The sequence below is a fragment of the Coffea arabica genome, chromosome 6e (genome assembly GCF_036785885.1).
Source record: "Coffea arabica cultivar ET-39 chromosome 6e, Coffea Arabica ET-39 HiFi, whole genome shotgun sequence".
Taxonomy (NCBI): domain Eukaryota; kingdom Viridiplantae; phylum Streptophyta; class Magnoliopsida; order Gentianales; family Rubiaceae; genus Coffea; species Coffea arabica.
Genome location: NC_092321.1, coordinates 8,608,444 through 8,619,380, shown reverse-complemented (window position 1 = coordinate 8,619,380; position 10,937 = coordinate 8,608,444). Strand labels below are relative to the sequence as shown.

Below are 10,937 nucleotides of genomic sequence, written 5' to 3'. Positions count from 1 at the left end.
GGGGTGCACATACTTTTCTCAGAAACGAAGAAGTTAACATTGCAAAAAATGAAACCTCAGCCTGAATTGAAGAAGAGGAAAGTAGACGCTGCACCTTCTCCCCGGTAATTTATTCTCCATTAATCGTTCAATTTGGTGGAATAAGCCTAGCTGAGCACGATAAAATCAGTACTTATATAAACGTGTTGAGATTGTAACTTGCTGTAGTAAACTAAACTAAAATAGTTTTAGAGGTAGTTGAGGGTTTGAAAATTTGGTGTAGGCATAAGTTGGTGGGTTTTGTGTGATTCAATCATTTGTTTGTTTTTTTTTTTAATTGCTTAGACTGGTTTATGTAATTCGTTATTCGTGAATCTGATTAGTGCTGTTGCAGATTTTAAGCTAGTAATTTGACTGCTTATGCTAACTGCTCTGTGAAAAGTTATTACTGAGATTGAACTTGCTTCCCTAAAAGTTGATCATTTTAACAGTTCAATGTAGGCCGGGGAGGTGGTGATGGTTTTGGGGTAACTTTCAGGATCAACAAATGGTCTATAATCAGGACAGAAAGTAATTCTAAACTTCATAATTTCAAAATTTTGGGAGGACGAGAAATTAGTGACTTGTTGCAGGTTTTGCTTTCGGGATCCATATGTACGCTAATGATCAGGGCGAGGAGTGCTATGCTACTCGTTGGCATTGAAATCTTCCAACATTTTAGAGGACGTAGAAAGGGTCTAGGAAGCAAAGTATGATAGAATCATGAAATGGTCTCTAGTGGGTAATGACGGTGTCTCAATAGGGTCATCTGATTTTGGGAGCTGAATTCAAACAAAGCTATATCTGAAACGATCAATGGCCCCAGTGTATGTTGATTTGATTATTTTACTGAAGCAGAAGCACTCGTATAGTTTTTAAGACAATCTAGCGTGTTTAAATCGCTGCAAGATTGGATTAGATGTATTATTTGTAGATCATGCTTGATATGGCTACTCTGACTTGTCTAACTTGTACTCTTGTATAACATGTTTTGGAAATTCAAAAACTTTGCTCTCCCCTTGCAGGACTTCTTCTGCACAAAAAGATGACAATGACTCTGCCAAGACATTAATAGATAAATTGACAGTATGGACTTTGTATAAAATCCACATTGATGCTTATTTTATGGGTGTTAAGCCAGATTCAGTTATTTCCACTTAATGTGCAGGGCCCTATAGCTCAAACTAGCAAAAACAATCTGAAGATTCAACAGGCTAAGAATTTTGCAGTAGCCCAAGCACAACAAGAGCATTGCACAGGCAACTACAGGATTTTTGATTCCCCATTTGGCAATTTCCTGGTTCCTGTAATCCCAACTCGTGCAGAACTGAGTGGATAGCAGACGCTTTGTTGTTCGTCTTTCTTTAACTATTGTTATAAGCTCCCTAAATTTGTGAAGCAAATTTGCAGACACTTGATTGTTTGGGCGGAAACTCTAATGTCGGGGATGTCAGTAAATTTATTCGAAGTGAAGGAACTGCGGTACCCTCATCTAGAGTGGGAGTGTTTTGCCAACTGATGCCGTTCTCAGTAAAAGCTATTTCCGTGCTTGATATCACTGCCTGCAGAAATTTGGTATTGCTTTTTAGGCACCTATCCATGACCGGACCCATATCATCTACATAACCATGCGTAAAGGCCACTGATAAGTTTGGCTAGGTCATGTTTGTTCCAATGTCCTGAGCTTTTCAATGACCTCTTTTTGCTTGGTGCTTATCCGTCCTTCCATGCGTAAAGTCGATGTATTGTCTAAGCAGCCGATGGGAGCATTGGCTTTGGCTGCAGCTTGGACCGTCAAGTTTCACGAGTCAATCACCATACATCTGCAGGAATATATTGCACTGATCAGTCCCTCTCAAGTGCTTTCTCTCTCAACCCGACCATGATGTAGCTTTACTCGGAACCAAAAAAATCGTGTGCTAAAGAGTTGCCTCCCACTTTTTCGGAAAAACCCTTACCGGAAATGCTTGGACAGGTAGCATCAAAGAGATGGATGGCGAGTACGTTGATTCGATGGAACAAAACTTCCGATATTAGGTCGAACATTATATATTAATCAGCAAAACGATCTATTGATGATCAACAAAGAAAACAGAAATTAGCAAAGCCATCTAAATTGACCCCATTGGAGTTGCATATTGAAGTTTGTCGCCAGTGTGAAAATGTGTATAGGTTGTGACTTCTGCCCAATACATATGTGATGTTTGACAAATGCGATGTAAGAATGTCATCATGGTAACATATAATTGGAGGTTGAAATGAGGGACACCACCACGCAATGTTCTTACATAGTAGGGTGAAAAGGATGAGATGAGGGTTGTCTTTTTGTCAATGAGGTGTCCCTCTTTATTCTCTTATAGGAGTGTTTTCTTTTCTGCATCCCTTACCTGATAAATCTCATGGGCTAATTTGTCGTTAAAATATCTCTGGGCACTTGCTAGTTCACAAGCTGTTGATGGAATGTACTCTATTCCGTTCCTGATATACAGAACTGTTGGTGGAATTTAGATTTGAGTGTTCGGAATCATACTAATAACACATTAGCGAGCTACTTAGCAATAATTATCCTTAATTCTACGAACCATGGAACTGAATATCGAAGCGATACATTCCTTTTTTCTTTTGGTGTGTAAATTCTTTAATCACGAATCTTTCTGCATATAATGCAACATTAGGCTTTTCTTAGCCTAATCGTTGCACGCACTTGAAAATCTTGTAGCACACCCGTATACCACGTGCAAAATTTAGGAATATTGAGGAGATGTAAGGATTCAACTTCCTTTTTTTTTTTTTTTTTGGTGTGTGGAAATGGTAAGGATTCAACTTTTAAGGCATAAATGGTACAATCGCAATGCTTACTGTAGAATAAAGGACGAAGGCGGGTCCGTTAACCGGTCGGGAGGGAAAAATACGTCACATGAGAGATCATCTGCGGCATTCGGTAATCATTTTTGTCGGGACCTTCCTTCTTCGGAAAAATACCGGTTTTCATCCCCAAATTTTGGGCACAAGACACATTTCGTCCCTCATCTTTCGGGCATGACACATTTGGTGTCTGAATTAACAATTTTTTACCAAATGTCATCCTCAGACGGCAATTTAGCCAACCTTTAAGTAAATGTGGCTATCTGAAGCAAAATCAGGTGAAAAATGACGTTATCTTCACTTTCCCTTTTTCTTTCACTTCAACAACTTCCTCTGCAAATTTCCAAGACTAAGCTCCTACTGCAAATTTCTCTGAGAGTAAACCCCCTCTTCCAATTATAAATATATAATACATATAAATATTACTTATACTAATATTTTATATAATTATAATGTATATTAGATATTAAATCTAATCATTATATAAACTTATATTCATAATAATAAATATAATTATAATTATCTAATTTATTAATATTATATACACATATATATTATAAGGGATAATTTCAGAAACCTCCCCTAAATTAGCTTATGGAAAAATGGGAAAATGGATAATTTATGGAGAAAAGCCATAACGAGCTGGTGTTTTATTGGAGAACTGGTTTATTTTTATTTTATCCGATAAATAAATTTGTTTATGAAAAAATAGATACCCTATTCTTATAATAGAGGAAAGCCATAAAGAGCTGAAGTTTTATTGGAAAACGAGTTTATTTTTATTTTATTCGATAAATAAATATATTTATGGAAAAATGGGTACTCTGTTCTTATAATGGAGGAAAATCCTAAAGAGCTAGTCTTTTATAGAAAAGTGATACTTTATAAAAAGTGACCGCGATTTGGTTTATGAAATTATCCAAAAAAAAATTAGAATGAATTTGTTTATTTAATTAAATAATTATTATATATATATTTATATAATGCATTATATAATTATACTAATATTATTATAAAATATATAATTATAACTATATTATATATAAATATTAATTATACTAATATATTATATGATTATAAAGTATATTATATATTAATTATAATTTTTAGTATATATTAGTATATTTATAATAATAAATATAAATATAATTATAATTATATAATATATTATTACTATATGCACATATATATTATAAATATATGCACATATATATTATAAATATATGCACATATAATATACATTTATAAATATATATATATAAATATATTATAGTTATTACCCTAAATATATTAGAGTTATTAGGGTATAGTTATTATAGTTATTATAGTTATTACCCTAAATATATTATAGTTATTAGGGTATATACCCTAATAATATATTTATATATATTTATAAATATATATTATATGTGCATATATTTTAATATATATGTGTATATAGTAATAATATATTATATAATTATATTTATATTTATTATGATAAATATACTAATATATACTAAAAATTATAATTAATGTATAACATACTTTATACTCATAAAATATATTAGTATAATTATATAATGCATTATATAAATATATATAATAATTATTTAATTAAATAAACAAATTCATTCTAAATTATTTTTTTGGATAATTTCATAAACCAAATCGCGGTCACTTTTTGTAAAGTATCGCTTTCCCATAAAAAACTAGCTCTTTAGGGCTTTTCTCCATTATAAGAACAGAGTACCCATTTTTTCATAAATAAATTTATTTATCGAATAAAATAAAATAAACTCGTTTTCCAATAAAACTTCAGCTCTTTATGGCTTTCCTCTATTATAAGAACAGAGTACCCATTTTTTCATAAACAAATTTATTTATCGGATAAAATAAAAATAAACCAGTTCGCCAATAAAACACCAGCACTTTATGGATTTTCTCCATAAATTATTCATTTTCCCATTTTTCCATAAGCTAATTTAGGGGAGGTTTATGAAATTATCCCTTATAATATATATGTGTATATAATATCAATAAATTATATAATTATAATTATATTTATTATTATGAATATAAGGTTATATAATAATTAAATTTAATATCTAATATACATTATAATTATATAAAATATTAGTTTAAGTAATATTTATATGTATTATATAATTATAATTATATATTTATAATTGGAAGAGGGGGTTTACTCTGGAGAAATTTGCAGTAGGAGCTTAGTCTTGGAAATTTGCAGAGGAAGTGAAGACAACGTCATTTTCCACCTGATTTTGCTTCGGTTAGCCACATTTACTTAACGGTCCGTTAAAGGTTGGTTAAATTGCCGTCTGAGGATGACATTTGGTCAAAAATTGTTAATTCAGACACCAAATATGTCATGCCCAAAAGATGAGGGACGAAATGTGTCATGTGCCCAAAGTTTGGGGATGAAAACCGGTATTTTCCCTTCGTTCTTCTCTCATCGCAAACCTAAATGTTGAAGTTCCCCCGCTGCAACTGCAGCCGAATCTCGCGTCCATGCTGAAGTCAGAGGACAGAGGACCATGAACCTCACACTCGCTGGCGATAACTATTTCAACCATTAAGCATTACTAGCAGAAATATACCGTGCTTGCGCACGGTGAAGAATTTATGTAATGCCCACAATGAGATTTGGTAACCAGCGGATTGCAATTATAAACTAACGATATGGAGAACATTTGTAGGCAAAATAATTTGGTGTAATTAATAGAATTAAAGAACATTTATTACAATTCATATATCTACATATTATTTGGCTTTCTCAGGTGAAAACTTTTTTGAATTTGGATATGATGTCACAGTAATAAAGGTCACGTTTCAAAGTCACGAAGTTACATAGGTTCAACTCCTCACACTATCAGTTACTGACAGGAGCCGAACCTGTGCAATAATAAATACCTACTCGAGAAAAATACAGATTTTGTATATAGCGGTGAGTAGGGTCGAATCCACAGGGACTGGGGATAACTTATTTCTTTTAGAGTCCGAAGTATGGGGGGTTTCTGGAGAATATGAAATAACTAATTAACTAACTAATAAAGCAACTAATAGAAATAAATAGAAAATAATCAATAACCAATACGACTCTAACCAAAGGTACAACTTTTCAGATACGGTCCATTCAACTGATCATCGATGCAAAGATATTTCATCCATTTGTCACTAGGTTGGTTATAATTATCAACAAGCTCTGATAACCAATTCTTCCTTACCTTTTCGACAGTCAAGGTACGACCATTAACTGCTCCCCTAACCAGATAACAACCCTAGGTACGACCGTAGGAATTTAATTATCCAATTGCATTAGAGCTAGAAGAACCCAACCCTAACCAATAAACACGCTAAGATGGTTTATTTAAGCTAGATCTTGCGTTTCCCCATCATAAAGCCAATTATGGTGGTTGCCACGGGGTGTTAACTAAATGAACAATTACGGATTCTATTTAATTAACGTGGAGTAGGCTATTAAATTAAATCAAATACCCGGCCGTTGATATTCAATTAATAAAATACCCATGAACAATTAATTCAGGAAACGCACGAATAGCAATTAATTGGAGAAAATAATGAAGATTCGGTTAGATCTCACAGATATTATGGACCGCGCCCTCGCGTCGACCTTTGGGTAGAGGAGAAAATTAGCCGCTCCTCATCGTGTCAATCCCGCGTGATTTAATTGAATTCATTCAATTAATTTCCCAAGAATCAATTGCCCAGAAATTGGGGAGGATGAATTAATCGAAGAAACAATCAATGAAAAACCTGGCTCTGTCTTGTATTGGAGCCACAATTACAAAGCAAAAGCCAACGGAGAATTGTCAAAGGCGAAAAGAGCGAATTCGGGAGTCAGAGTCGCATAAAAGCAAAAGCTACAGAAAAGGAGAAAGTCTCCAATGTCTGACCCAAAGCCGCAGAAGAAAACAAAAGAAAAACAAAAGCGTCTGACCAATCTTGCAAAAAGGTAAAACTAAGGCTAAAAGTAGTGATGCTTTGAATCTTGCTTTTTCCTTTCTTTATAGCCGCCGCAGGAGCTCTCCAGACGTCTGGCCTTTTGGAGTTTTTATCCCATGTTTCTCGCGGTTCACGTGGACCGCAGTCCGGCTTTCGGTTTCGTCCACCTTCTAAGACGTGGCCACGCCCTGAGACGAAAAATCTTCTGGAAATTTACCCCGCGAGATCATTTTTCATGCCTACCACCTACAATTCACACAAATATCGAATATGAGTGAAATTCCAATTCTTAGTACCGTGAATAGCCAAAATTATGACAAAATAACAGTGCAAAATGTGCCGAATAATCGCTCTATTAGTTACCAATTTGGTCAACATGTATGGAAGGACTTTTTATACACACACTTGTTGATTTTAATGTATTTCATGTTTTGGTGTGTGTCATGTAATTATGAGCATCTATTGGAACAGCTTAACTTAATTTTTTTATTAATGCATTTTTCTGTTTGATAGCTTTCTTGGTTTATGCTACAATATATTTGAATTGTATCACAGTCATATTAAGTATACCGTTCTTAATAAAAGGCATAAGTTTAAAGATAAGATGTTATTTTGGTTTTTTCAAGAAGCCTCGTAAAATTGCATATTATATGAGAATAATGAAGCGTTGAAAGTTGAAGTTGTAGATTTATTCAAAGCTTTTTACAAAAAATCAAGCACGGTCCTGAATGGTTGAAAATAATTCTGCAGCATGTTGTCGATAAATTGCTAAGTTAAATTGATATGGAAAAAGAATGGACAATAAAAGCTGGCATTCATATGTTTATTGAACATATAAGAAGAACAACGTTTCTTGCAGAATAAATTTAAAAGAAAGGTCTAAGTTCTACCGGTTGGTGCATCAGAGAAGATGTAGAACTTATTGTACCAAGGGAATAGTTTTTCGACTCCATGTTTGTTGAAGATTAGGACAGTATAGCAGGACTTTGATTTAGGGATAAATACTAAAGCGTCGTCAAATTGTAGTTGATGCTCAAACTTAAATGTGTTCCAATTATTTGTGAACTATCTCTGACGCATTCCAAGAGTGACTGTCTTGTTTCTAGTTCTCAGGGTGATCAGAGGAGTTTTGTCACCATGCATGAAGAAGGATACAAACTTGGGCACTTTCTGTTGTTCATCGACAAAAAAAAAAATTATTAGTGGGAAAGAAAATAATGAATGATAAAATAAAACAGGATATAGCCAGAGCTCACAAAATTATGCTGGTTTTGCTGAGTGAAGATGTCATAGAATGATAGCCCATCAGAGATGTCTTGAATGAAATTCGGTTTCATTGCTGATGCTACTTTCTGGCACAGCATTCTTTGTTTTGTATTTCATACACAAAAAAGTTAAGTGTACGAAGGTGAAAAATAAAACAAGAAATATGGTAATTTTTTTAAGTGTTTAAGCATGAGAAAACAAACTTTTTAGAATAATATACGAAAAATGGAGAAAAAAAGTAGCTAATAAGCGTTTGATCAAAGAAGAAGAACAAAGATGAATGAACTATTAAAGATAATGCTTCAATTCCAATAAAAAAAAGCAAGTACCTTTTGCCGCAGCAAGAAAAATAAGCAGCAGCTCGTAGTCAGCAAAACTTGGAGGAAATTAAGAGGGCCATGCAAAAATGGATAATAGGGAAATGTCATTGTCAGATGGGAATAAATACAAAAAATAAAGAATAGCAATAAATGCCACTAAACTGCAAAGCGTAGAAACAATAGCAGTAAATAAATGAATATGACCAAGAAAGCATACGAAGCATACAAGCGCGGGAGAAAAAACAGGAGAAAAGAGTCTATAACAAAAGCAAAAGCAATGTTTCAGCAGGAAAGCTGAAAAAAAAAAAAAACAGAGGCAACAAAAAAATTGGGCAAAAGGAAAGTGAAAAATCGAACTTCAAACAATAAGAGACAACAATGCAATGAGAATGAAAAATGATAGAACAAAGAGAATCATAAAACAAAAAAAATGCAAAAGGAATATTAATAATAGTGACAGGTAAAAAAAAACAGTAAGCATGGGAAGTAGAAGAATATCAAAAACAAAATAATGGAAGGGGAAAAAATATAAAGACTATTACAAGAACAGGGGGAGGGAAAATAGAGCATCACTTACAATAGATGTAATAGCAGACAGTAGAAAACACCAATAATAGTGAATGAAGAAAGACGCACAACGAAATAGAGGGAAAGAAAAGCTCGAGGAAGAAGAAGCGGAAGCAATACATAAAATGAAGCAAAACAAGAAAAGCAAGTTGAAATGCAAGGGAAAGAAATTTACATGATTACCTGTCTTCTATTCGGTGCATGAAAACCCGGGAAAGCATGTTTAAAGATGTGCAAATCTTGCATGGAGACGCCAACATTTAAAGAATTGCAGATTGTGTAGGGTGAGAGGTGAATCCACCGACCAATAGAAAGAATGGGCAAGGCGGCTGTTTAATTTGTATAGCAGGGGGATTAGAAGATGGGCAGTGCAGGGGCATGATGATGACGAAGGAGCAAAAGAATGTCATTTCCAACACACGGGCCACGTGAGTTCCGCATGAGAAGGACGAAAGACCAGCGAACAATTGAAGTACTATTCCCACTTTATATATAAAGTTCTTTAGTATACAATACTTCCAAAGTTAATAAACCATCAACTGACACAGGGACTGTTTGGATGTCTTGTTTATTGTTCTATTTTGTTCGCGTTTTTAATAGAGAAGTATATTTTATAACTTTGTTTACAGTAACTCTTTGAAAACATTTCTTGAAATTTTCAATATGTACACCCAAAATATCAAAACATACACGTTCATTTCTCTCTCCTTCAACCATTTTCACTCCCTTCCCTACTGTTGCCCCTTCTTTCTCCACCGGTGTCGAAGTACCCTCCTCTTTTTTTATTTTTTTTCTTTTCATCTCTCCCTCCCTCTTTTCCGATTTTCCCTTCTCCTCCCTCTTTGGTTGTGGCTCTAGTCGCACAACCAATAGGGGAGGGGAGCGAAAGGGGAAGGAGGAAATAGGGTGGCTGGGGAAAGGGGGAAAGGAGAGGAGGAAGATGAAGAAGAAGGGATCCTCAAGAGGAAGGAAAAAAAATACGATAGGAAGGGAGGTGGCAGCGGCAATAGTGCCCGCTATAGGGATAATGTGGTGACGATAGTCAGTAAGGAGGAAGAAGGAGAGAGAAAAAAAAAAGGAGAAAATTTTTTACACACCATTTAAACACTTAAATCATACAAAAGTTTTTTTTATAACTTCTAAAAAAAGTTATAGTAAAATATATTAGAAATAAGGAAAATGACATGTTTCATCTCTCACATTTCGTAAAAAAAATCTTTTCATCCCTCACATTTAAAATGAAACAAATTGGTCCTTCATATTTAAAAACCCAATCTTTTACATCCTAGAAATCAACTCTCAGTTGTGAATCAAACCATCTAACAACCCGATTACAAATTTTTGGGGTAAAATTGTAGATCACTGGCAAAAATATATTTCTAACAACTAAATTAAACAATTAAAAAATCTTAATTAAAACCCATTTGCTTTTACATCGAACACCTTCAGTGATTCCATTCCACTAGCAAATCTGCTTTCATAGCAAGCTCTTGCAGCAGACCATATTCTATCTTTTAATGCAAGTCCAGGATGCTCTTTCTTGAAGTTATTATACATGTGTTTCACACACATGCGGTGTTCCACACCAGGCAGTAGCTCATGTATTTCTTGAAATGGATCTTATGTATTTCCACTAGATGATGCTTCAACTGCACCTTCTCCTTCTTATCCTGCTGTTTTCGGTCCCATGCCAATGCAGGAAACAGCTCCTTCTTCAGCGCCATTGACCAGAGTTCATCCCATCTCAACGTCGACTGCCACTCTACTCGTCCTGTGTGTGAGTGTGATTGCCATCGGCAGCGTTTGAATGATCTGAATCTGAGCAAGAGACATTTTTAATGGTTTGAAAGAGGATACAATCTTCCAAATCTCCAAAAGTTTATTTGTTCGGATTATTTCTGCATATATAGTTTTGAATTAGGCAAATTGATTTGG

At 34.2% G+C, this 10,937-nt stretch overlaps 1 long non-coding RNA gene across 1 annotated transcript; it reads right to left on the bottom strand.

The window, feature by feature from the left end:
- Positions 1-7,644: 7,644 nt before the first annotated feature.
- On the bottom strand, positions 7,645-9,449 carry LOC140009213 (uncharacterized). The gene is made up of 2 exons (XR_011816569.1): positions 9,186-9,449; positions 7,645-8,491 (listed from the first exon to the last, which is right to left on the bottom strand). It is a non-coding gene; the product is annotated as an uncharacterized lncRNA (long non-coding RNA).
- Between the last annotated feature and the right edge of the window lie 1,488 nt (positions 9,450-10,937).